The 25331-nt window shown below is 38.1% G+C and overlaps 1 pseudogene; it reads right to left on the reverse strand.

Moving 5' to 3' along the window:
• Nucleotides 1-304: 304 nt before the first annotated feature.
• The window catches only part of LOC131256378 (D-3-phosphoglycerate dehydrogenase 1, chloroplastic-like), a 29710-nt pseudogene continuing 4683 nt past the window's right edge, over nt 305-25331 (reverse strand).

Below are 25331 nucleotides of genomic sequence, written 5' to 3' on the forward strand. Positions count from 1 at the left end.
ATGGCCCATCAGGTGGGCTCATATTTTAAACCAGTAGAAACGAAATTTTCAGGTTGGGCAAGATGCCCGGTTGTAGAATATTTTCCTGCTCATGAAAACCATGACTACAGTAGTTCTAGCCATAGAACACAAACATCCCATGAAATGTAGGAAACCTCAACAGAACTGTTCTAATACAAACCGGCCTCAAAACTCCTGTTCAAGATTACAACTGGGAACAGACCAGTGGCTTTAAGTACAAACAGATAAAGATAAGAAGCTCAAATCCAAGCCAATGCCCAAAAAAAAAAAAAAAAAAAAAAAAAAAAAAGAAAAAAAAGACAGTAATACATTGAAGAATTATCGATTACAGAAGCACCAACATAATAGAACAACAACATCAATAAACTTGCAGGGCAATGCCGTCTGCTATAGAACAACAAAATGAACTTCCTCACCTTCTCTACTCTCCAGCATTGATGCGAGCACACCAAACAGCTTCCTAGCTGCATTTTATTGCAACTCACTCGGTTTTTCCCGAATGAATGCAAAAGGAGAATCCTCTTCTTAGTGATTCTTCTACCTCTCCTTATAGCATGAGGAACGCAAACTCTTCAATGGCCGGTATCTCACCAATCTTCTTGAGGGTCTCCTTGTCAGGTTCCTCATCAACACCAATGGCCATAATAGCTTGCTCCCACCGCGCCGTCCGACCCACACTCATGAAGTTCACATTCACATTCTTCTCTGCAAGGATGTTCCGGACTCGCCCGATCAAGCCGGGCTGGTCGAACTGTCTGCAAAGTATCACATTCCCTTCAAGGCTCACGTCCACACTGAAAGGCCCCACACGGGTGAGGTGCGGAACCCTGTCCTTCACCTTGCCCTCCACTCTGATTTAACCGGATTCGGATAAGGCGCTGGCGAACTTCGACTCCACGTTTGCAATGAGGACCTGGATGGAGTCGAGAGGATACTCGGGAGACCCGTCAACAACTGTCCGCTCCTCGCTGATCCGAAGACCCCTCTGCTTTGCCGTGAAGTCGGCATTGACCAGGTTGACATACACGCTCAATATCGGTTATAATCCGTAGCCATAGGGATCCCCCAGCTTTATCAAAAAGCCGAAAAACAGGAGCATTTTCGACCTTTGGCAAGTCGTCCGTACAGCTGGGGCTTATTCTTGTAAGGGAAAATGAGGTGGGATTCATCTCGTAAATGGGCCATGAATGGGTCGTACAGTCGTAAATTTCTCTTCTTCGAGAAAGGGATTGGTACTCTGGCCAGTTTTATGGTTGATACTCATGCACTTAAAAATAACTTTAAAAATTACATACGTGGAATAAAAATAATGTAAATCCAAAATAGACAGCGTTTAGATATATCATGAACAAGAGATTAGGCTTATTTGATAACTGAGTATCCGATTGGTGGACATTTTATTGGACGGTTAAACATGAAAGTCATCAACATTCTGTTTCTAGGATCATTCAACAATCTGATGTTAGGATTGTGACTAAGTAACAATGAATCCCACAATTAGTAGGTTGTAAGTTAACGGACGACTTTTCTTGTATTTACAAGAGCCTAAGTATCGGGAGTCGTGCACTATCAGATTATCAAATAAATTGTCCTTTTATGGCACGTGAATCTTAACGTGACTATCTCCAATCAAATCTAAATTATGAACCGAGATTTTAGATATATCATTAACCAAAAATTAGGTTTATTTGATAATTGAATATCAGATTGGTGGACATTTTACTAGCCGTTAAAAATTAATGTAGATTAGGTCACAGATAATTTCCTGGCCAAGATGGACTAGAAGAGGCTTGATTGCAAGCAAAAGTGATTCAGACTAGGACCTTAAATTAGGCGTATCTCGCAAACTGAAATGAGTTATTCGACATGCCATATATGATTATGGGATAGGACGAGCTAATTTAGCTACTCAACCTAGCTATTTTGGGTTGCGTACATTGAATTTGCGAAATACCATTAAACTGATAGTCAAAATCTTGTTTTAATTTTGTTTTTACTATTTATAATAAGTTTTTGTTTAAATATAACTCTTCATCCGCTGAGCTTTAGGAGTTGTGCCCAACATGAAAAGTGCTTAAAGTAATTAGGAAAATGTCATTATTCGGTTAAATATGACACTTACTATTTTTGGCCAAAAATCATATGCACTGGTAGAGATCACGACCATCTATAAATAGTAAGTTTACCATTAATGGTAAGTCGTGATTTCTAGGAGTTGTAGTTTGATTATGAAACTTCTCCCGTGACTTAATATTCCAATTTAAAGGGTTATCAACTAGTTTATTTCATTCATCAATCAAACTATGAATTTTCTAAAATTTATTTTTATTTTTTTCATCAAAGATTTGAGATTTCTCCTTGAGAAGTTTGGAGAAATTTCTTGGAATTGGAACATTTATCCCCCGAGGAAAGGGTGCTCGACCCCATGTCCTTCCTGTGCCAAAAATGAAAGTGACCAATGTTTATGTTTCAAAAAACAAGTGTCCACGAATATAGGATTATTCAATGGTCTGATCTTTGCATGTGACTAAGTAACAGTGACTCCCACAATTTAGGTGGTTTAGTGTAAGTTTACGGATAACTTTTGTTGTAATTTTGAGTGAGTATAATATCATTTTTATACACCCCAGGTTAGCTACCCCCGCTAGGGATTGATACCAAGAACTCTAAGCGTTGAAACGAGGAATCTCCACTCAGTCCACCAGTTGAGCTATGCATGTGGGTGTACAGGAATCTTAATGTGCCTCTATTAATCTAGGAAGAATTTGAATGGCGTTAGTAAGATTCTGTCAAATCCAATCCTCTGCGGTCATCACCGCCGTTCAGGTGATGGATGTAAGATATTTTGAAAATCAAATTGATTGAGAAATCGTTCTCATTTAATTGGGTGTGCAAGGGCAAATTGGATGATTATTATTAACTTCTTATTTTAATTTTGAATTATGCAGCATCTACAATTGGGTCAACGATTTGAATGGTTCAGATTCACGTAGAGCAATTCATGTATGGTTTAAAATGGTGGTGAAATATGGACCCATCTTCCTTTAAAAAACGTGACGACATTGATGCTAGTTCACCACCACTTTCAAGATGCGGCTTATGCTCCCTAATTGTGCAAGAATGTATTGTTATCCAGACCATCCAAAATGTGGCATGCACTTCGGATGAGGACCATCTAAAATGCATGATTAAATGGTATCGATTGCATTAGGTGCACAATGTTTCTGCGTCTAGAAATACCATGGCATTTTGGTCATTCAATCCCATGCTTAGGTCTAGAAATACCATGGAAATTTGTGTTTGGTGAACCATGAAATTGTAATCAACATATCATATTTCACAACTGATGCCCATCACCTGTATGCATATGCAATTCAATTGTCATGTGTAAATGCTGCATGGATGTGTATATATATATATATATATATATATATATATATATATATATATATATATATATATATATATATATATGACCGGATCTGGCAGATTTTGAAATTCAAAAAAAAAAAAAAACGGGGTAGGTTTTATGGGACATGATGATATGATACTTAATTCAATCCTTTTTATCTTTTCCAAACTCTAGGTGAAATTTACATTGGATCAATTGTAATTTTATGCCATCTAATAGCTAATCTCATGCTCTAAATAAGCTCTTAGGATTTTAAATCAGTCCCATTCATTCTCAATTTCATACCTTTATTTACTACCATTTAAACGCATCTCCCAATTCCTCCCAATTGCCCGCATTTACTCCCATATAAATGACCCTTAAGTGCACTTGTGTGTACAACAGGGTTCATGTACAGCCCACACATGTTAGTATGGTACCCTAGTGCAAGATGAGTTTAACGTTGCAGAAGCTACTATGCAAAGATAATTAGGTGGTCCATTTTAGTTGGTGATCCATATTATTCAAAATAATTTGATGGGTTGGTAAACTTGGGATGATTTTTTTTTTTTTTTTCACTACCGGTTCAAGTAACTGGGGCCCAACTTCTTATTAGAGTGTCCTGATTCTTGGGATAGGAAATCTCCATGGTGGCAGCCTTATTTGATATTGCAATTATTTACCTAGCTAGCATATGTGGTGGTGTGTGTATTAGCTGACTTGTACATTCTTATGAGTTACCCAAAATAAGTCCTTCGCTGCATATAAAACAACATGCTATGGATTTATGCAGGTCATGGATGGCCCATGGGCCAAAGATGCCTAGATGGTTGCATTCTAGCTATATGTTGAAATTTTTGCCATATCTTAGATGATTCGGACTATTAGTTATTCTTGCCCACCAATTGACGGATTGAATTCCTTTTCATTTAATCATTATCATCATGTGAATCCTTACTCATGCCTTGGTGGTAGACTCACAAGAGTTTCAACCCAAGGTCATGGGTTGTTAGTACCAATTGTGTTGAAAAACAAAAAAGAAAATCATCATCATCATCTTAACCTTATTCTAGTTTTGAGTTGGCTACACAAATCTTTTTCTACTATTTCACTTTATCAAAGGCCATAACTTCAATTAAGCTATAAGCCATCAATTATTTTCTCACAATCATTCGTTCTTACTTAATCAAGAACTATTTTTTTGGATGGGGATGGGGTAGTACACCCCCTATCCTAAGGTCCACACAAGCTAAGACTTTGAGAGGCCTACCATTATGTACGGGACTCTTAAAGGAGGTGGATTGTGTCCCATGTTTGTCCGACCAAAGCTGCCACAGATTGAAGCGGATTGGCTAGTGTATTGTACACCACCTATACAGCTGATGTAGGTACGTATGATGTTCCTCGAGCTTTGAGTTGTATGAACAGTTCAAAGGAGATCAAAGTTACATGGCCCCTAAAGTAATGTGTTTATTATATCTACACCGTTAATCTATTTAGGGTCATAAAGACCTGAATGAAGAAGAAAAACAAATTTCATATTGATCTAAAACTTCTGTAACCCCAAAAAGGGTTTCAGTTGTAGAGGTTCAATCCTCCACTGCATTTTGCAATGTGGTTCAATTAATGGTTAGATCTATCTTATTTTTTGTCTCAAGACTTAAGACAAGGTTGTCAAATGAATGGACAGTATGGATATAACACAAACTTCATGATCAAACCCACAAAACTTCCTAACACCAATGCAAGGGCTATATAGCTTAGCTGGTGTGAGGTACACTAGCCTATCTGCTTCCCCGTGGATCACACCATGATGCATTTGTTTACCGATGTCTTCTATTTATTTTCTCATATTATTTTAAGGTATGAGTTGTACAATGTAGTAGTTGGAACTTTCAAGTGGACCACATCAAGTAGTAAACTTGATTTGCATTAAAAGTAAGATGCGTATTAAATGCAAGAGTCATCTCTGGTGTGATCCATCTGAGCATTGAACCTACTTTATTTTAAAGCTTACACCTTAAAATGATAAGAGAAAAAATGAATAAATGGCAGTAATTAGATATATCTCGGTGGACCCTGCAGGAGCTTTGGTAAGATGACTTATTGTCCAAACACAATCCGATTGGATTCTAAAAGAACTTAAGGCAGTAATATTTAATTAGCTACAACTAAACAAAGCATGTTTGAAAGTTGTTGCTGTAATACATTAGCTGAAGTAGTAATAATACGAACCAAATGTCTTGCACCAAACTCAATAATGTTATCTGTCCTCATCCAATCCGCTTGGGTACTTGATCCACCCAACACGTGAGCTGGACCAATCAAATCTTTCAAATTGGATGGACGCTGAAAATAATGGAAGAGATCAGAGCCATTCATTTAGTAGGTCCAATAGTGAATGGACCATATAAGTAAAACAACATTGTTTTCGTGATCCAAGTCCTTTAATCTCTGCTTACATATCAGCAATATCTTACATTCTGTGAAAAAAGTTCATTGGATGGTGAGGATCCTCTGTTTTGTAGCCAGCCAATGGTTGAGCCTTTGGGACGCACGGTTTGGATCGTCACACACGTATGCAACATTTACGGGAAAACGATTTGAGAGCACGAAAATTCCATGTCTCCAGAGGTGCACGATCTCTTCCCTTGGGTCACTGGGTAAAAGGCAGGTAGTCCTCGGACTACTAAAGTCCTGGTCCGAAGTTTTTCCAGCTTACACGTGGGTCAGTGTAAAACCGATCTCAGAAGGTGGGCCTTATGCCCTTATCGTTGATCAATGACGGCTCACCCTTTTCCACGACTACGATCCTAACCGTTGAAAAGGCTGTTCTATAATATACGGTACATGGATCGAATGGATGATATTGTTTGTGGCAACTCACAGTTTTCCCTAGCTGTTCGTGGTGGGACCCACTTCTTTAATGGACCAGATCGTCCGTACTCACGTCCAACAAGCGGACTGTGAATTCATTTTAGTAATCCGCGGACCACGAGATCGGGATTCTGTCTTGGTTGGTGGTTTGTGGAAGAGAAAAACCTTGTTACTCTGGCAGAGTGCGCTGCATGATACACAGTCACTTGGAAATTGGCATACTTTGCATATAAGTAGGTTAAATTACGCCTTCCAATTTACTTATCAGTTTAGATGTATCATGAAAAGAAATAAAAACGTATTTTATTATCCTAATAACAGATTTGTGACATTGATTTGAACGGTGAAAATAGGATGATCTTGTTTAAACAAACGAGTGTCGAAGAATCAATGGTATGGATTGTTTAAACAATCTGATTTTGGTATTGTAACTTAGACACAGAAAATTACACAAATTAGTTGGTTTGATTTGATTTAATATGTACCACGTGTACAAGTTCTCAGTGCCTGCGTATCAAGCGTCGTACGATGCCTCGGTATCATTTAACTCTGCTTGCAAGCGGAAGTCGAACCACTCCCACCTTCGCGGCTACGTTCATTCGCTTGCATTCGCGGTCCCGTACATTTACTTCTATCATACGCACGGTGCGTAGTACGCCTCCACTTGCCAGTCAGTGGCTCGCCGGACTACTTAAATTCCGGGATGGGCTACGTTCATATAACTATTTGTCTGCGTGCGTGTGTGTGGGCCCAGCAGATCTTCTTTACTCCCATAGAGAATGTTGAAAATCATGGTTTAAAAAATAATAAAAATGAAAATTCAAAATTTTGAGATTTTCCCACCAAAATACTTTTTTGAATTTTTAAATTAAAAAGTGCGGTATGTCTGCTTTATCCCACATCGAAAATGCAAAGAAAAGTTTTGTGATTTATATGAGATGTTGAGAAGGGTATTCTTACTTGGAGCTTTTTGGAGGAGATGTTCGCACTAGAACACATGCATGCGCGCGCTCGGGCATGAGCACAGGCATAGGCGTGGGCAGTGAGGCAGTGTGGCTGTAGTGGCGCTAGATGGCGCACTTTGCACTTCGTGATTCAGCCTAGTGATAATTTTAATTTTTTCTATTTTTTATTTTCGGTGTATCCAAATGAAGTTTTTTCTAACAATCTTAAAGCGTGATTATGGACACCGAAAGTGTTGCATCAATCAAACTGATGAACCAAGATCTGATTCGATTGGACCGATTCGATAGTTCAAATTTCACTAGATGGCAGGACAAGCTGAAATTCCTGCTGACCGTTCTAAAGATCTTCCACATCCTGGACCCAACTCTCCAGCCTCTGCCTGAAGCAAAGGACACTGACACTCCCGAACAGATCGCTGCTAGGATTAAGTGACAAGAAGATGAACTGCTGTGTTGTAGTCACATCCTCAATGCTCTCTCTGATCGATTGTACGATTTGTACACGGGGACCACATCAGCGAAAGAAATTTGGAGCGCACTGGAATACAAATACAAGGTTGAAGAGGAAGGTATACAGAAATTTCTAATTGTCAGGTATTTCGACTTCACGATGGTAGACAATCTACCGCTGCTTGCCCAAATCCAAGAACTGCAGCTTATTGTAAATAAAATAAAAGCCATAAAAATTGATCTTCCTGAATCCTTTCAAGTCGGAGCTATTATCGCAAACTTGCCTCCGAGCTGGAAAGACTACAGGAAGAAACTACTACATAAATTTGAAGAGTTCACCCTAGAACAAATTCAGAAACATCTTCGCATTGAAGAAAAATCTCGTAACCGAGACAAAAAGGATGACGCTAATGGTGCATCCTCATCCAAGGTGAACGCAGTAGAAAAGACATCCCAAAATAATACCTATGAAAAGACTGATTCCCTTAAGCCTAACAAAGATCAAGGGAAATTCAAAAAAATCCAAAAGAAGAAAAACGACAAACCTAAGGGAGCTTGCTATGTATGCAGCAAGACCGGGCATTTCGCCTGAGTCTGCAGGGAGCGAAAAAAGCCTAAGAAAGAAGCTAATGCGGTAGACGATAAAATCGTAGCCATGGTCATAGAAGTGAACCTAGTTTAAGAGAAAATCTCTGGTTGTTGATATGATACAGGTGCCACAGTCCATGTATGCAATGATCGATCTGCTTTCAAAACCTATGAAGATGAGACCAATGGTCAAGAGGTTCAAATGGAAAATGAAGGATGATCGAAAGTTGTAGGGGAATTACTTTTTACCTCTGGAAAGAAAGTAATCCTGACCAACGTACTGCATATCCCAGACATAAGAAGGATCTTGTCTCAAGGGATCTCTTAAGCAAGCCTGAGATTAGGATTGTGTTTGAATCAGGCAAGCTGATCTTGTCTAAAAATGGAAACTTTGTGGGTAAGGGATACGCTTGTAATGAGATGATCAAACTCTCTTTAAATGAAAAGAATTCTTTTGCTTACATGATTGAGTCTGTAACGCTATGGCATGGTAGACTAGCCCATATCGGCTACAGTACCATAAAACTCATGGCTAAAAACGGCCTAATATCATACAATGATAGTGACAAAGATAAATGTGAAGTATGCATACGGTCTAAAATAATCAAGAAACCATTCCCTAGCGTTGAGAGATCATCTCAAATATTAGACCTAGTGCATACTGACATATGTGAACTAAATGACGTTCTTACCCGTAGAGGTAAAAGGTACTTTATAACATTTATAAATGATTGTTCGAGATATGTATATATATATATATATATATATATATATATATATATATATATATATATATATATATCTGTTAAAATCAAAAGATGAAGCATTTAATGCATTCAAGATCTATAAAATTGAAGTAGAAAATCAATTAGATAAAAATATTAAAATCCTTCGTAGTGACCGAGGAAGAGAATATTTCTCTAATAAATTTTCTAATTATTGTGAAGAACACGGCATAATACATCAGTGCACAACACCTTATACACCACAATAAAATGGTGTAGCAGAGAGAAAAAATAGGACGTTAGTAGAAATGGTCAACTCAATGCTAATACAAGTACAGTTGCCATTAAACTTATGGGGAGAAGCACTGTTGGCTGCATGTCATGTTTTAAACCGAATTCCATCTAAAAAAATCAAGACCTCTCCATACGAAATATGGAAAGGAAGAAAACCACACATAGGGTATCTTAGAGTGTGGGGATGTCTTGTATATTGCAGAACTCTAAAACCTAAAAGAACTAAATTAGGACCAAGAACTATCAAGTGCATCCTTGTAGGATATGCACAACATAGACTTAAACTCCTAGACTTAGACTCCAATGTAATCATAGAGTCTAGAGATGTAGAGTTCTTTGAGAATTCTGTATTCACGGAGAAAAAGAATGCTGAGATTCAATCTCCTAATGAAAATATAAAAGAAATACAAATAGAAGAGAAAACTCCTAGTAAACCTCGTAGGAGTCAAAGAGCAAGAGTAGAAAAGAGTCTTGATCCTGATCAAATAGACTCTCAACGACTCTCTTTTCATCTAGTTGAGGGTGATAAAGAGAAGGTGATTAGGAAAATACGTATGGTTTTGACTATAGAAGATGAACCTAAAACCTTTAGTGAAGTTATGTCTTCAAGAGACTCCGCTTTTTGGAAAGAAGCCATTAATGATGAAATGTATTCTATAATATCTAACCAAACATGAGAATTGGTAGATCTACCTCCAGGTTCTAAACCAATAGGTTGTAAGTAGGTATTTAAGAAAAAATATTACACAGATGGTACAATTTAAACTTTTAAAGCAAGATTAGTTGCTAAGGGTTTTCGACAGAAAGAAGGAATTGATTATTTTGATACTTATTCACCAGTAGCTCGAATAACATCGATTAGGATCTTATTCGCTCTTGCATCCATACATCATCTTTATATCCATCAAATGGACGTGAAGACAGCATTCCTGAATGGTGATCTCGATGAGGAGGTTTACATGGAGCAACCAGAAGGGTTTGTTCTACCAGGAAATGAAAGAAAAGTATGCAGACTTGTTAAGTCTTTGTATGGATTAAAGCAAGCACCAAAACAGTGGCATGATAAATTTGATTCTAAAGTTCTGTCTCATGGTTTTGAACACAATATTGCTCATAAATGCATATATTCAAAAGTATGTAATGATTATGTTGTAATCATATGCTTATATGTAGATGATATGTTAATAATCAGTAATAAAATGGAAGGTGTAACTGAAACCAAAAAGTTTCTCTCTTCAGTTTTCAAAATGAAAGATCTTGGACAAGTGGATACCATATTAGGTATCAAAGTTAAAAAATATAGTGGGAGTTTTGCATTATGCCAGTCTCATTATATTGAGAAAATAATAAACAAGTTTAATCACTTGAAAATTAAAGAGGCAAAGACCCCGTTTGATCCAAGTATCAAGTTAAAAGAAAACAGTGGAAGAGCAGTTGCACAACTAGAGTATGCTAGTGCTATAGGTAGTCTTATGTATGCAATGTAATGCACAAGACCGGATATAGCATACGCTATGAGTAAACTAAGTAGGTTTACAAGTAATCCAAGTATTGAACACTGGAAAGCAATTAGTAGAGTTCTAGGTTATCTTAAAGAAACCAAAAAACTAGGGTTATTTTACTCAGAATTTCCAGCAGTGTTGGAAGGATATACCGATGCAAGTTGGATATCGAGTGCAGGGAACAACAAGTCTACTAAAAGGTGGATATTCATCCTAGGAGGTGTAGCTATATCTTGGGGATCCAAGAAATAAACTTACATAACACACTCAACTATGGAATCTGAGTTCATAGCTTTAGCTGCTACAGGCAAAGAGGCTGAGTGATTAATGGATCTTTTTTTAGAAATTCCATTTTATGCGAAGCCTATACCAGCTGTTTCACTTCATTGTGATAGTGAAGCTACTCTAGCAAGAGCCTATAGTGGTACCTATAATGGGAAGTCCAGGCACATAAGTTTGCGACATGACTATGTAAGACAATTAATTCAAGATGAAATCATTATAATCTTATATATAAAATCAAGTAATAACTTGGCTGATCCTTTTACTAAACCTCTAACGAGAGAGGTAGTAAGGACAACATCTAGATGGATGGGGTTGAAACTCTTTACTTAAAGTTTCACCAGTGAAAGAAACCCAACCCTAAATTAGAAAATCTCTAAATATTGGGTTTAATGGGTAACAACGATTCACTGATAAGTAAAAAGTTTCAGCACTAAATAAATTGATAACCTCATCCAGGATGATAGTACTGGCCGTTATAAAGAGGGATGAGTATTGAACTCTTAATGAAATCCAGTCAAACAGGACAAGTGTTTTAAACAGAAACACTGGAAGGATTTCACCTATGTGAACGTAGAAGTGGTGCCGCTTCTCATGAGACTTAGAGTTATCTCGGGATTGTTCATGAAACAGGATAAGCACATGGCCATTAAAAGTGCTAAGCAAGATTATAAAGGAACACCTAACGCATAAGCTATTATGTGTATAGTATTTTTGGTTATATCATAAAGGAATAACTGGTTCAATGCAACAGCAATAAAAAATTTCAAAATAACTTTAAAATGCTTACACTAAGAAAAGATTCAAATCGCAAGATATCTTTCTTTATGCATAATAACTGTTATTATTCTGGCAGAGTTTTCATTATTTTAAAAACCAGCGGGAGATTGTTGAAAATCAGTGGTTTAAAAAATAATAAAAATAAAAATTCAAAATTTTCAAAATTTCGAGATTTTCCCGTCAAAATACTTTTTTGAATTTTTAAATTAAAAAGTGTGGTGTGTGTGCTTTGTCCCACATCAGAAATGCAAAGAAAAGTTTTGTAGTTTATATGAGATGTTGAGAAGGGTATTCTTACTTGGAGCTTTTTGGAGGAGATGAAACACGAGTTGCGTGTTCCAGTGCGAAGCACTGGAACACATGCACGCACGCACGCTAGCGCTCGGGCTCGGGCACGGGCACGGGTAAGGGCGTGGGCGAGGGCGAGGGCGTGGGCAGTGAGGCAGTGTGGCTGTAGTAGTGCTAGATGACGCACTTTACACTTTGCATGTGCGCATCGTGTCGCAGAGTGGTCACTCCCTCGCAACCTTACGCGAACCGGCACGAGACGATGCGACCTTAGTGCGATCGCGGTGCGATGGGTTTGGTCAGAGCCTTGGGGTGGTGTGGATCTGAAATATTGGAAATGAGCCTGGATTTTATAAGTGACTGAGAACGGTCGGATCTTAAATCCGAAACGTCCAGCCGTTTCTTAAACGGATGGCTACCTTAAAAGCCACAACAGTCCGAAAACAAACGGGCCAAAATGATCCAACGGTCAGATCTATAGGGATTAATGGACAACGGCTAGAAATATTTTTCAAACGTTCTGGACCATTGAATACCACACAGCAAGGGGTTTAAACCTGAGGCCTATATAAACTGGACCATTCCAGTCTGAATTCATCATCTCAATACACCATCTCTCCCATCAAATCAGATACAGTCCATAGCTTCATACTAGAATACTGTTATCATCTCCATTGTCTAAGTCTGCCAGAATAAATCTACTGTGTTAAAATCATTCCAGAGTGGACTTATCGTGATTGCTGCACGCTGGATCTAAATAAGGCTTGTCTTATCCTGGAAGCAATTCGCCTGTAACCCATCAGCAGTTGATAAGGGGACGAATTACGCTTTAAGGACAACATATTTTATACGTGATTCAGCCTAGTGATAATTTTTATTTTTTCTATTTTTTATTTTCGGTGTATCCAAAAGAAGTTTTTTCTAACAGAGAAGAATCACTATCTGATTTGCAAGTGTCCCTAATCCAGAATGTGATCTATGGCCCACCTGGCCACACGATCAGATGATTCAAACTATAGATGGACCATACTGAGTCGTAGTCCTATAGGCCTAAAGGACAAACTGGAGCTCGTCGGCCCAGTTGCTTTTGACTTTCTCCAGCTTTGTCTTGAGATGATGCTTGATAACTTTATTCACAGCTTCAACTTGTTCATTGAACTGTGGATGACGAGATGACAAGTATGCGTTGGAAATGCTAAGCCCCCGACATATGGCCCTAAACCTGTCATTGTCGAATTGCTTCCCATTATTGGACACGATAGTGCCCGGGATTCCGAACCGGCATGCGATGTTCTTTCACACAAAGTCCGTCACCTTCCACTCGATGATCTTCGCCACTGTCTTGACTTCAGTCCATTAATTTGGTAAAGTAGTTCACTGCCACTATTGCGAATTTGGTTTGCCCCTTTCTGCGAGGCAGAGGCCTGATGATGCCAATCCCACACTGAGCGAATGGCCATGGTCCGCTCATAGGGGTCAGCTCTTCCACTTGCTGCCTTGAGACGGCAGTGAATCTCTGGCATTTATCGCACCTTTGGACAAATTTTTTGGAGTCTTCCCGAATCGTTGGCCAGAAATACCCTTTGTGAAGTACTTTTTGAGCCAAGTCATGACCCCCGGAATTATTCCCACAAATTCCTTCATGGATTTCTTGGATCACGTACTCTGCTTCGTCCGGTCGGAGACATCGAAGGTAGGGCTAGGAGTATCCTTTCTTGTACAATGTGTCGTTCAGGATCACGTATCGCGCTGCCATGACCTTCAAACGCTGAGTCTCCAACCAGTCTTGAGGGACACGCCGGTGGTGAGGTATCTGACGATAGGATTCATGCAACTCGTAGTTGTTTGCACAGGGTTGATCATTTCTGGCTCGACTCGATCGATACTCGGATTTTCAAGGAACTCTGCCAAAACGATCCTCGGGATCTTCCCCTCAGTTGCTGAGGAAAGCTTTGCAAGGGCGTTGGCCCAAGAGTTCTCAGTCCTTGGTATTTGACTGATGACGCAGTCCCTAAATTTCTCTGATAACTTCTGTAACACCCCGTACTGTACTCGGGTGTTACCATGAAAACCTAACTTAATGAATACACAAACCCGACTCATTTGGGTGTTCACTTCATTTTAACATAAATCAGATCATTATGAACCATCTCCATCCTTAAACTGAGCCATCTAACCGTTAATTTACAAGAAGAACTATCACATCATCAAAGAATTCACACCGAAGCACAAAAGACCTAATTCTAGGAACCCAATAGAGATAAAACATCAATTGAAACTTTGATAGATTGACGAAGCCATGTGAACTTAATTTTGGGAACCAGATCGTCAGATCCACCATCCATTAGTTAGTGACATCTGAGCAGATAAAATCCCCACCCTAATGTAACAAATGGACTATTCAATCCCATATTAGCCATTAAATTCTGTATAATTAGTCCTAAATCCTAAATCATCGAGAAATTTGTTTTATGAAACGAATCGACCATAGGAGTTTCACGAGTTGTGGATTAACCATAAACTTAGGGATCATGACTATCTAGCTCTGAACTGAACTGTTAAAAACTCGTCAAGATAGAATTTAGAATCCCTAAGACCATTAATAATCAAATGAAGCTAATCTGACCGTCAGATTGATGGAAATCAACACGGCAGGACCACAATTCCTTGATATGGCCTGCCCGACTTTCTGATTTTCCTCATCATGGGTCAGATACCATTTCAGGGACTGAAAAACCCACTGGACGGAGTAGATTTCTCAAAACATCTACGTGGGCCCCACACTTAAGGGTGCGTGTGCACAAACTGTGCACAATAGCAGTGCACCGAACTAAGGAACCCGGTCAAAGTTGCTTTGACCCGACAACTTTCAAAAGAAAGAGAAAACTCTCTTTTTTTCACGTTTTTCCCGCTCGTGGGCATTTAAATGAGCAGCAGCTGCTGACATCATCCATGGCCCACACTAGGTCTCAGATCGATGATCCGAACCGCCCATCTCCTTCGTTTGGGACCGCTAGCTAAAACCATGACCAAATTTCTAGTTACAGAGCACACACGTGCACACGAATGAAGGAACAACCCACTTATTTGAAGGCTCGTAAAACTCCACACATCCCTACTTCACTAGCAAATCCAATCGGCCAGGATTTTTTGAAATTCCAGCCACATGGAGTGTATAGTCCAACTCACCATCCCATTTAGGGAAATACTTCCGCCATCAACCAAAGTGCAGAAGGAATCTTTCCTTTCCGAGAGCTGGCGAAATCCTAGCCATTCCCCAACTTCTAGAAACCTCTCACAGGCAGATCTCGGACGTTGACGTTAGGGCTGCTAGAGATCTCGTAACTTGCTGAGAAGTTGATGATAAAATGATGAGAAGTTGAAGCGGCACAACGATTTTCGGATACGGCAAGTTTTCTTAATCAACGACTCCCCTTACACCGTTAGCTGGACCACACATGCTTCCTTGACAACATCCAAACCTGTTGAACGTACCAAATTGATAGATCAACTGACCATTGTAAAAATGACATGATCAGCTGATCATCCTCTCCAATATGGCCAGAAACCCACCTTCTATAGAACCAACCCTTTCACACATCCAAGCCATTCATCATATGGCCCACCACACCTAAAGTCCATCAGGGAAAATCACGACCCCATGCGTATGATCTGATCGTTGCAAAGACCTGATGATGATTTTTCCCTTGGCATCCTTATGACTAAACAGGCGCTAATCACCACGATTTCCCATAGAAAGATCTAGAAATAGAGAGGCTATAAATAGCCAGGAATTAGGGCACCTTTCAAGGAGACTAAAGAAAGAAAGGGGAGAGAGAGAGAGAGAGAGAGAGAGAGAGAGAGGGAAATGGCCGTTGGAACGAGTTCCAGCAGTGACCCAACTCAGTCCCAACGAAAGTCAGGCCAGAATCGGATTTGGCCATCCATTTGCCGAGAAGAAGGATGGAGGGAGAGGAAAGGAAAGAGAAGGATAGAAGATGAAGGAGAAAACGAGAGAAGAGAAGGTGAGGATGCACCTCTGTTGCACCGTGTATGCGGACTCACTGACGAATCAAACCGAGTTCGGCTGATTCCTACTACTGAACTCCCAACGGTAGAATACAGGAGAAGATGGGAAGAAAAAAAGGAAGGAGAGTTAGGAAAAAAGAGGAAGGGAAAGAAGAAAGTTGGGTAGTGATGTCCACCGCACTAGCTCAACTCGAGCATGTTGCAGAACTGAGTCCATGACCGAGTCCCGTGACCTGGTCGAGCCCTGAATGAGTGAAAACTCGTCTCACCTTTTCCAGCAGTCAAGAACACCCCTGTTCAGACCTCCGACTCAGTTGTAACTGAAAGCGAGCCTCGAATCAACCTCCTACAAGTGACTCAGTCGAGTGCCGAGTCATGGCCCTTAGACTCAACCTGAACTGATCAGGACCTGACCCTCGTGGTGCTTTCAAAAAGGACTAACACCAGTGCAGGTATCATAATCAAACTCATCTCTGTTGTAAGTTTGCAACTAACTCACTAACGGGTTAATTCCATAGGTACCTAACTGAGTTAACTCAGTAATAAACCCCTGAAATAACACAACCAGGGCATATCCTTTACTAGCGATCTGGATTATCACCACAGATCCAAAAAAAATCCCAATAGTCGATTACCACAACAGGTAGTTTTCCTGAATTGAAACACAATTAGTTGTGGGTTGAGAAATCCAACCGAGTCAACTTAGTCGTGACTCACTAGATTTAGTAACGTCTCATTCAGGTGTTGATTTCAACTGTCCACCTTGGAAGATAATTCCCATCAATCAATTCCAAGAACAAGATGCTTGAACTCATCAAGGTCAACACCCATTTAAGGTGAGGAATATCCCACATTGCTTCCTTCATGTCATTGAATTCCAAATTGGTTTTAAGCCTAAAGAGTAGAGAATTTTAGAATAGTGTAAATATTGATTTTCACTTTATTTAAGCTCTAGTTGATATTGATAATCATGAATTAATGTTTAAACCATATTGCTCTAATTTAATTTACAAGAATTTGCATTATACTCCTTGAAAAGGCCAAGCTATATGTCCTAGAGGGGGGGTGAATAGGACAATGCCAAATAAAAACTTATAACAATGGAATAATAAAGAAAATGATAGCCAAATTAAATAACAATGCAAGAAAGAAAAATAACCTCAAAATTCAGATCTTGAGAGGTTGATACAAACGTTATTCTAAGGACAACCTTACACCAAAACAGAGTTTATGGTAGGACAACCTTATTTCTAGAAAGGTCTTTGTATCAAGTCTCAAATCGAAGAGGAATACAAAAACAAATATGAATCGAATTGAAATAACTTGTAATTAAAGATGTATTGTTCTAGGGACAGCCATACACCATAAAAATGGAAGGACAACCTTGCTGGAACAAAAATCAAATGAACAAGCAAAACAAGCTTATAAAGGAAAAGCAAAAAGAAAATACTAAGATATAACAACAATCACACCAAGCTAGAAATAATTACAACATTCACCACCATATATACATCCCACAAAAAGAATAAAAATTAGAAGAGTAAATCAATCAACCACAACTCAAAGGATTTATAGTGGTTCGCCTGTGTGTTCACCAACTGTTATCCAACAGCCACACAAAAAGCTACTCCACTCTTAATATCCTCACACAGGGGATATTAGCGTTCACTAACGAATAGGTTTTCCCAGTTCACCCAAAACCCTTACAATTGTGTCTTTGTATGTGGGCTTACACAATTAAAAACCCCCACTTCTGAGTTTTCCTGGCTTTCCTCAGATAACCAATATAACAAGATTTTTTTGGCAAATCTTGAAAGAAACCAAAATAATAGAAAGGAATTTACAATATGTAAAATACCTGAATATCTTCTTCGTTGTAGCAGCCCGGTAGAACCAAATCAAAGTAGATGATTGAATGTCCAAGTTCAATGTCCAGTACTCGATTACAATGGTTCTAGTTCTAATAGATTTTAAATTAAACCAAATAGGGCTTGCCTTAATTGATTTTGATTCCAAAGAAAGGGAATAACAATTCCTCTTTTCAAATCAGATTGGAATAGCAGAAACAAAATCAATTAAAATAAAGCTAAGGAAAGAAGATATTAAATAAGCACACTTAGCTTAAATGGAGCACAAAATTATCTCTCAGAAGTTCGACGAAGATTGGCTTGAATACTATAATTAAATCGATGATTTCTTCTGAGATTCGTGCTCTATTTATAGGTGAGAAGATCAGGTCTTCGACTGGTCTAGAGTGCTCTTCGACTAGTCGAAGCCATAACAGATATTTGAAAGATTAGGCGGGATAAGCGCAGACCGTTCTACGACTGGTCGTAGCCCTCCTACGACTGGTCGTAGGTCCTGCAAAAGTTCGCTGGACTTCGAGTCGTAGATTCTACGACTGGTCGAAGATGCAGAAACACTGTTCCTACGACTGGTCGAACAGATTCCAGGACTAGTCGAAGGCTAACAGATTTTATCCGAAATTTGTAACAAACTTACGACTGGTCGAGGATTTTCTTAGACTGGTCGAAGCAAGTCTAGGACTAGTCGAAGCAGACCTAAGACTGGTCGAAGAACAGACCAATCACATGTAAAATAGCATTCGACTTATGTATCCGAAATGACCTACTTCTAAAGTCATCCTATGGTCAAACAAACCTCAATCATGAAGTATGGACATTGAAACAAGAGACCATGAAGAATGAGCCTTGAAGTCTTGATGTAGACTAAACCTTGAAGTAGCTCAATCATGAAAGTGGCTTGAGTTTCAGCTTGAGTCTTGAGTTCAGCTTGACTTTCAACTTGAGTCTTGAGTTCAGCTTGAGTCTTGCCTTGTACTTTCTTTTTCTTTTCAGCTTGAGTCTTGTGAGCAGTTCTTACATTTAAGAGTCTTGTCTTGTGATCAGTTCTTTCATTCAAGATCCTGAGTCTTGTACTTGAGAGCTTTGCTTGATGTGAGCTTAGCTTGTTCATGTATGTTGATCCTTGAGAGAGCTTCACTTAAGCAGGTTATGTATAACAGAGTATAATAGTGATTTTGGCACTACAAATTTGACAACAAACAGGGATATAAACTATAGCACTTACAATCTCCCCCTTTGTCAAATTAGTGACAAAACACATAACCAAACAAAAGTAAAACAACTAGTTAATACATGCAAATCAATAATCAACATTTAACATTCAACCAGTTTCAACATTCAACAAGATTAAACATATATTCTTCTTGACACCCCACTCCCCCTGAGTAACATAACCAATGCTACTCCTCTCACAATCACATTAACAACAAACCATTCTCCCCCTTTTTATCACAAGATGACAAAGGAGAACTAAATAAAGGAATGAGAGTAAACATGAGGAGGAAATAGAGTATAGCAAAAGAGACATAGAGATACTCAAGATAGCATCAAAGATATCCAGCATAAATATTACATTAAGAACAAATATCCAGCATAGAATCCAACTCAAACTCAATCAAACAAGAGCAAAGTAATAAAGTTATTACATACCAAAAGTCTCATAGAAACTAGTCAGAATTAGAACTTGAAGATGGAGCAGGAATAGAAGGATCAAGTTGGTGCATGCCTTTGTTCAAGCGCCGAAGATATTTGCGCATGTATTTGAATTGCAAATCATGAGCAACAGACATGTTCTCCAACTTAACATTAATATTCTCAACTCTACCTTCTAATGCACTCAAACGTGCATCAACATCAGATGGTACAAAATCTAGATCATTAGCTGAGTCAGAATCCAGTTCCTCAAAAATATCATCCATATTAATATCAACACCAGCTTCTTCAGGACCACCACCACCACCACCTTGTTCAGGAAGCAGATCCAACTTCATCTTATTAATATTTGTATTGTTGAAGATCAGATGATGGATTGGTGCTTCATCAATAGGCATATCGACTAACATATGAGTAGCCAATACAGTCATAAAGTATGCAAATGGAATGTCACTATGACCAGGATGGAGTCGAAACTGAAGAATGAAATGACAGATTAAGGATGGCAAACAAATCTGAGTACCATTTGAGATAGCATAGATACCATTTGAAGTGAAACCCGTGCTCCACGACTGGTCGTGGGTATCTACGACCGGTCGTAGTACGACTAGTCGTGTATACTCACGACTGGTCGTATAAACCCCAAAAATTCAATTTTACTTGCAATTTAAATAAAAAATAGGAATTCAATCTAGCAAATATATACAATATTATACAAGAAGGCATAAATTATCAATTTAAAATGCACATGCCAAGATCAAATTTCATCTTTTTGAACCTGCTTTTATCAAGAGGTTTTGTGAAAATATCAGCACGTTGATCTTCAGTAGGAATATATTCTAGAGATATAACTTTTTCTTCTACTAATTCCCTTATATAATGAAATCTAATGTCAATATGCTTAGTACGAGAATGCTGAATAGGATTTTTTGAAATATTTATCGCACTGGAATTATCACAGTGTAATAACATAGAATTCTGTTTAATTCCATAATCACTTAGCATTCGTTGCATCCAAACAAGCTGTGTACATACATGGTTAACGAATATATTCACTTCAGTTGTTGAAAGTGATATAGAATTTTGTTTCTTACTAAACCAGAAACTAGACAATTTCCAATAAAAAACAACCACCACCGGTTGATTTTCTATCATCTAGATTACCATCCCAGTCCGAGTACCCAACTAATTGAACATTGGTTTCATGAGGATACCAGAGACCGAGATTTACAATAAATTGCGACATATCTAATAATTCGCTTGACAAAGAATCAAGTGAGATTCTTTTGGATCGATTGATATCTTGCGCAAATACCAACACTTAGAGAAATATCAGTTCTACAGTTAGATATAACAAACTACCAATCATACTCCGATAAAGTTTTGAGTCAACATTTTTACCATTAGAGTCTTTTGATAGTTTCAGGGTAATACTCATAGGAGTATCGAAATGCTTGCCATTCTCAAATCCAAATCTCTTGATTAGATTCAAGGCATACTTAGATTGAGAAATGAATATTCCTTCAGATTGTTGCTTTACTTGCAATCCAAGGAAATAAGTCAATTCCCCAACCATGCTCATTTCAAACTGTGATTTCATCAAATCTGCAAACTCAGTAGTCAAGTCAGTACAAGTTGATCCATAAATGATATCATCAACATAAATCTGTACTATTAAGATATGATCATTTTGTTTTTTAACAAACAGAGTTTTATCAACAGATACCATTTGAAAATTATGAGTTAAAAGAAATTTCGTTAGTTTCTCATACCATGCCCTAGGTGCTTGTTTTAATCCATAAAGTGCCTTTTAAGCCGATACACATAATCAGTATTTTTGGAATCTTCAAATCCCATTGGCTGTTCAACATAGACTTCTTCATGTAAATCGCCATTTAGAAAAGCACTTTTTACATCCATCTGATAGATCTTTATATTTTTAAAACATGCAATGGATATAAATAGTCTGATAGATTCAAGACGTGATACTGGTGCAAAGGTTTCATCGAAATCAATCCCTTCAATTTGAGTATAACCTTGTACCACCAGTCTAGCCTTGTTTCTAATTATATTTCCACGTTCATCAGACTTATTTTTGAAAATCCATTTTGTTCCAATGATGTGTTTATCTTTAGGTCTTGGTACGAGATACCAAACATCATTTCTTATGAATTGGTTGAGTTCATCTTGCATCGCAACAATCCAGTTCTCATCAGTAAGCGCTTCTTTTACGTTAGATGGTTCAATTTGGGATATAAAACATACATAATTACATATATCCTCAAGTTGTCTACGGGTGCGAACACCGGTGAGAGGGTTTCCAAGAATTTGTGTTGTTGGATGATCTTTAACAGTCCTTAATAATCAGTCTGATTCGATGAAGTATCGGGTTTATCAATGATTAGTACTTCATCATTATCTGAATTAGAAGTTGGTGTGTTTAAATGATCATCAATGACAACATTGACGGATTCTTGAATCACACCAGTCCTTTTGTTCAGGACTCTATAAGCTCGACTGTTTAAAGAGTATCCTAGAAAAATACCTTCATCACTCTTCGTATCGAACTTTCCCAAATTTTCACGATCACGTAAAATATAGCACTTGCTGCCAAAAACTCGAAAGTATTTAACAGTAGGCTTTTTATTGAACCACAATTCGTAAGCCGTCTTATTATTATCTTTTTTTGTGTAGACTCGGTTAATAATATAGCAAGCTGTGTTGACTGCTTCAGCCCAAAGATTTTTAGAGAGCTTCATGCTATTCAACATGACATTAGCCATTTCTTGAAGCACCCTATTCTTCCTTTCTACAATTCCATTTTGTTGTGGAGTTTTGGGAGCAGAGAATTCATGTAATATTCCTTGGTCGGTACAGAACTTCTCAAAATTGCTATTCTCAAATTCAGATCCATGATCACTACGAATTTTACTGATTTGAGAGGATTTTTCAGTTTGAATCCTTTTGAGAACTTTTCTTACTTCTTCAAGGGTTTGATTTATCCCTTAAGAAGACTACCCAAGTGAATCTGTAAAGTCATCAACTATTACCAAGATGTACTTTTTCCCACCTCGACTTTACTGCTGCAGGTCCTATCGATCCATGTGGAGAAGTTCGAGTGGTCTTGATGTGGTATTTGCATTCACCATTTTGTGTGAGTTCTTTGTTTGTTTGCCTATCTGGCACTCACCACATATTTTATCTAATTTCTGAAGTTTGGGTAAACCTCTTACAAGTTCTCGTTTGCTCAATCGATATAGATTTCGATAATGTACATGTCCAAGACGTTTGTGCCATAAATCAGTCTCGTCTGTATGGACCATGTAACATGTTTGATTAGATGAGCTGGATTCACTAATAATATAGCAATTTTCAGACGTTCTACGTCCAGTTAATATTACAGAACCCTTATTATTTAATATTTCACAGCTTTGATTAGAAAACCGAACATTATGGTTATTATCACATATTTGTGATATACTAAGCAAGTTGTGCTTTAGGCCTTCAACATATAAAACATTTTTAAACACAGGAAGATTAAAAAGTTGAACCGTACCTTGGCCTATTATCTTGCAGTTGCTACCATCACCAAATGTGACTGACCCATCAGTCATATCTTTCAGATCGGTGAATAAAGCTTTGTCACCTGTCATATGCCTAGAGCATCCACTATCTAGGTACCACTTTGAATGACTTGTTGCTTTGAAAGCGGTGTGAGCAACCAAGCAGGTGACTTTAGGAACCCATTTCATAATTGTTTTGGGTTTAGGAACATAGTTTGTCTTCTTTTGTGTATACTTGTAGGAATGACCTATAGAGTTAGATTTTAATAGCTCCTTGAGTAAATCAACTATCTTTTCAGCTAGTGGATTTCGATTCTGATTAAAGTTGACATGGCTGTTTCTAGGTTTTTGAATTTTTAGAAAAATCTTGATAAGTACTTTTCCCTTTTGAGTTTGAGGACTCTCCTTTAACAAACATAGGAGGAGTATACTTTTGTTTAGGAGGTTGATTTTTATCATAGCCCAACCCGGATCGATCGCCACATTTTCTTGATCCGGATAACAATTTTTCTAACTTTGGATCACCTTGGGCATATTTCCATGTGTCCTTTAAACTCAGAAGAGAGGAAACTTCAGTTTTAAGTTTCTCAATTTCAGATTTTAAATCAACAATTTGAGAGTTTTTAAATTCCAAATCGCATTTTGATTTTTCAAAATTATCTGAAATTTGTGATTTTTCTAAGACAAGCGATTCAAAACAATTTTTGAGTTTAGAAAACTTTTCTTTTTGAAGTTTAAGTTTGACAGCAATTTTACAACTTTCCTTATATAGGGCATTGTAAGCATCTTGAAGATCATCTTCATTTTCACATTCACTATTCAGATTTTCTTCACTTGTAGAGTCATTATCTGAAAATGTGAATTTGGCTAGAGTCATAAGAGCTTTGACCTCATTGCCCGACTCGGTTTCAGAATCTTCTGATTCAGAAGAAACTTCAGAATCTGATTATTCATCCCATGTAGCCAACATACCCTTCTTCTTGGGTTTGTCCCTTTTAGTACATCTTTTTTCTATGTGCCAATATTCTAGACGGTTGTAACATTGACTATCTTTCAAAGATTTTCGAGATTTGGGTCTAAACTTCTTTTGTCATTTGATTTTTGAAAATCAACTCTTTTCTTGCTTTTGAAAATTTTGTAAAATTTTTTAGCTAAAAGAGCCATGTCATCTTCTGAATCAGATTTTCTTTTGAACTACATTTAGAAGATTTTAGAGCGATAGATTTACCTTTAGGAGCTTTAAAGTTTAACTCGTAGGTTTGTAGAGAACCAACTAGTTCTTCAACCCTCATATTATCCGTATCACGAAGTTCCTGGATTGCGGTTACTTTAGAATTGAACCGTTCAGGAAGTGAGCGTAATATTTTTGCACATACTTTACTTTCTGGGATTTTATCGCCAAGACCCCACATTGAGTTTACAATGTCATTCAATCTAGTGTAAAAGTCCATAAACATCTCATTTTCCTCCATATGAATTTCTTCAAATCTGGTTGTGAGGAGTTGGACTTTAGATTTTTTGACAATTGTAGTACCCTCGTGTGTCATTTCTAATGTATCCCAAGCTTGCTTTGCAGTATCACAGGAAATGATTCTTTTGAACTCATCCGGTGATAGTGCGCAAGTAATTGCATTTAGTGCTTTAGCATTTGCACTACTCTCACTTTTCTCAAGAGTGGTCCATTGGTAATATGGTGTGTCTTTCATAGATTTTGAACCATCAATCCCAGTAACTTCCATGATAGGAGGATTCCATTCAGTCACTGTGGCTTGCCACACATTTTCATCCATTGATTTGAGGAAGATCCTCATTCTGGCTTTCCAATAAGCATAGTTGGAGCCATCAAAGGGTGGAGGCCTAGTGACTGAAAGGCTATCAAAATTTGACATCTTAAATAGCTTAAATCGTTAGCTCAGGAATTAAATCCAAGAATTAAAAGGAGCTATTAGGCTTTGATACCACTTGAAAAGGCCAAGCTATATGTCCTAGAGGGGGGGGTGAATAGGACAATGCCAAATAAAAACTTATAACAGCGGAATAATAAAGAAAATGATAGCC

This window comes from Magnolia sinica, chromosome 9, assembly GCF_029962835.1.
Source record: "Magnolia sinica isolate HGM2019 chromosome 9, MsV1, whole genome shotgun sequence".
Lineage (NCBI taxonomy): Eukaryota > Viridiplantae > Streptophyta > Magnoliopsida > Magnoliales > Magnoliaceae > Magnolia > Magnolia sinica.